Source organism: Mus caroli, chromosome 2, assembly GCF_900094665.2.
Source record: "Mus caroli chromosome 2, CAROLI_EIJ_v1.1, whole genome shotgun sequence".
NCBI classification, from domain to species: domain Eukaryota; kingdom Metazoa; phylum Chordata; class Mammalia; order Rodentia; family Muridae; genus Mus; species Mus caroli.
Window position 1 is genome coordinate 114,710,289 of NC_034571.1, and position 3,036 is coordinate 114,713,324.

Consider the following 3,036-nt stretch of genomic DNA (forward strand, 5'->3'; position numbering starts at 1 on the left):
ACACACACACACACACACACACACACACATACACACACATGCACATGCACACATGCATACCCCTAAGTCTAAAGACATTAGAAAGGAGCGAGTAGTCCTGAGGGAAAACACTATGATCTTTCTGGAGGCAGATATGTCACACACACACACAAGAAATCTGCTTGACTGTGTTATATCTTGAGATGCCAGTCTATAGAAGCACAGTAAAACCGTGGTTATTTCTACTGAGCAGCAGGGAGTGAGGAGTGTCAAAATTGTTTTCTAGAAGGGAACTGAATTGTTCCTAGACTGGAAGCTTGGGTCTTCAGAGGAACCTTTCTTTACTTTTTTTTTTTAAATTGTTTTATTTTTAAGCAGGTGTGTGTGTGTGTGTGTACACCAGGACATCAAATTCAGAGCTAAGAAGTTTAGTGGAGTCTGCATTATAATCATACAAAAATGTGGCTGGGGATGGGGCTCAGTGATAGAGTGCTTGCCTATCATCTGTGAGGCAATTGGTCTCAATTCCAAGCATCCTCATCCTCAAACGTTGTAAGAGCGAGACATAGTTGGCCATGCTTGTAATATCAGCACTTGGAAGGCTGAGGCAGGAGAATTGTGAGCTTGAGAGCAGCTTGGGCACTGTGGTGAGTTCCAGTTTTGTGCATATACCAAGACCCTATCTCAAAAAAACAAAATGAAAGAAATCAAAACTGTGGTCTCCTTCACATATGTTAGTAATATACCTATAATTTCAACAACTCCGAAGGCTGAATCAGGAGGATTGTGAATTCGAGGCCAAGCTGGACTATACAGGGAAACTGTATGGCTTAAAGAAGGGAGTTTGGGAGACTCTTATTTTCAACTGTGAGTATAATGAGGCTGGGTCTCCTTGCCCTCTTGGTCTCTAGGACTATGTATGACTAACTTTGGGTCAACAAGAAGTAAAGGGACACACATGTATACTTGAAGAAATCTTTTTAAAAGTGGACGGGGTGGGGTAGTGGGGGGTAAAGGGGAACCTGACCTGGTATTGGGTGAGGGAAAAGGACAGAAGCCCTGAGGGCCAGCAGAAAGAATGGAAACAGGAAACCTCTGGAGGTAGGAGGTTGGGGGGACCCTCCAGAATGTACCAGAGACATGGGAGGTGAGAGACTCTCAGGACTCAAAGGGAAGAACCGTAAATGAAATGCCCTACACTGGGAAGAGGGAACTTATAGAGACCACATTCAGCAGAAAGACTCTGACCTATAATTGTTCCTGTCTGAAAGATCTGCAGGAATGGAAATGGAGAGGAGCCTGAGGAAAAGGAGGTCCAGCAACAGGCCCAAAGTGGGATCTAGCTAAAGGGAGGACTCCAAGGCTTGACACTATTACTGAGGCTATGGAGAGCTCACAAAACGGGACCTAGCATGACTGCCCTCCGAAAGACCCAACAAGCAACTGAAAGAATCAGAGGCAGATAGTTGTACCCAACCAATGGACAGAAGCTGCTGACCCCTGTGGTTGAATTAGGGAAAAGCTAGAAGAAGCTGAGGAGGAAGGTGACCCTGTAGGAGGACCAGCAGTCTCAATTAACCAGTATATACCAGCTGATATGAGGCCCCCAACACATTATACAGCAGAGGATTTCCGGGTCTGTGTTCATTCAGAGATGATGCACCTAACCCTCAAGAGACTGGAGGTCCCAGGGAGTTTATAGGTCAGGTGGGGTGGGGGCTGGGGAGTAGGGACATCCTCATGGAGATGGGGTTGGGGGGTAGGGAGGAGGTATTGGATGTGGAACAGTCAGAGGGTAGACTGGGAGGGGAATAAAATCTGGAGTGTAAATAAATAAATAAATAAATACATAAATAAATACATAAAAGATTTTTTAAAATTTAGCTGCCAAATAGAAGCAAATGGTAGACTGTACACCCTGTTGAAAAGATTGTTATTGGAGGGTCTGGCTCTCCTCTGTAGCTTTCTCCTTGGGCAGTTATTCACACTTGCAGTTTTCTCAACTGTCTTTATGAGCAGCTTTTTAAAAAAATTATTTTATGTGTGCGGGTGTTTTCCCTGTATGTATGTCTGAGCACTACACAGATGTCTGGTGTGCAAGTGGTGTGAAGGTCATAGGTCAATGTTGAGTAGACATCTCAGTGGCTCTCCATTGTGTCTTTTTGAGACAGGGTCTCTCACTGAAACTGGAACTGGTCAGATTGGATAGATTGAATGGTCAGCAAGCACTAGGGACACATCTGTGTCCAGCATCCTACCCTCACAGACATATCTGCTGTGCTCAGCTTTTCCATTGGTTGACACATATCTAAACTCAAGTCTTCATGCTTGAATGGCAAGTAGTTTACTTACTGAGCCACCTCTGCAGCTCCTATAATATCTTCTATTCCCCCTACTAATTCTTAAAAGATTATCTATAATTAGCCTGTGTTTCTAGTCATATAAAAATATAAGCGGGCTGGCGAGATGGCTCAGTGGGTAAGAGCACCCGACTGCTCTTCAGAAGGTCCAGAGTTCAAATCCCAGCAACCACATGGTGGCTCACAACCATCCGTACTGAGATCTGATGCCCTCTTCTGGTGCATCTGAAGACAGCTACAGTGTACTTACATATAATAAATAAATAAATAAATAAATAAATAAATAAATAAATAAATAAATAAAAATATATAAGCATCTATACTTGACAATTCTAAAAATATCCCAAAATAGTATTTGACTTTGTTTGGTTGGTTGTTTGTTTGGTTGGTTTTTCAAGACAGGGTTTCTCTGTATAGCCCTGGCTGTCTTGGAACTCACTCTGTAGACCAGGCTGGACTCAAAGATCTGCTGTCTTTGCCTCTCAGGTGCTAGAGGAATTGACTTCTTTAAAAAAAAAATAGTTTTAGAGTTATTTCTGTTTTCTTTTTTTTCTTTTTCTTTCTCTCTTTTCTTTTCTTTTCTTTTTTTTTTTCTTCTTTTTTCTTTTTTTTTGGTTTTACGAGACAGGGTTTCTCTGTATAGCCCTGGCTGTCCTGGAGCTCACTTTGTAGACCAGGCTGGCCTCGAACTCAGAAA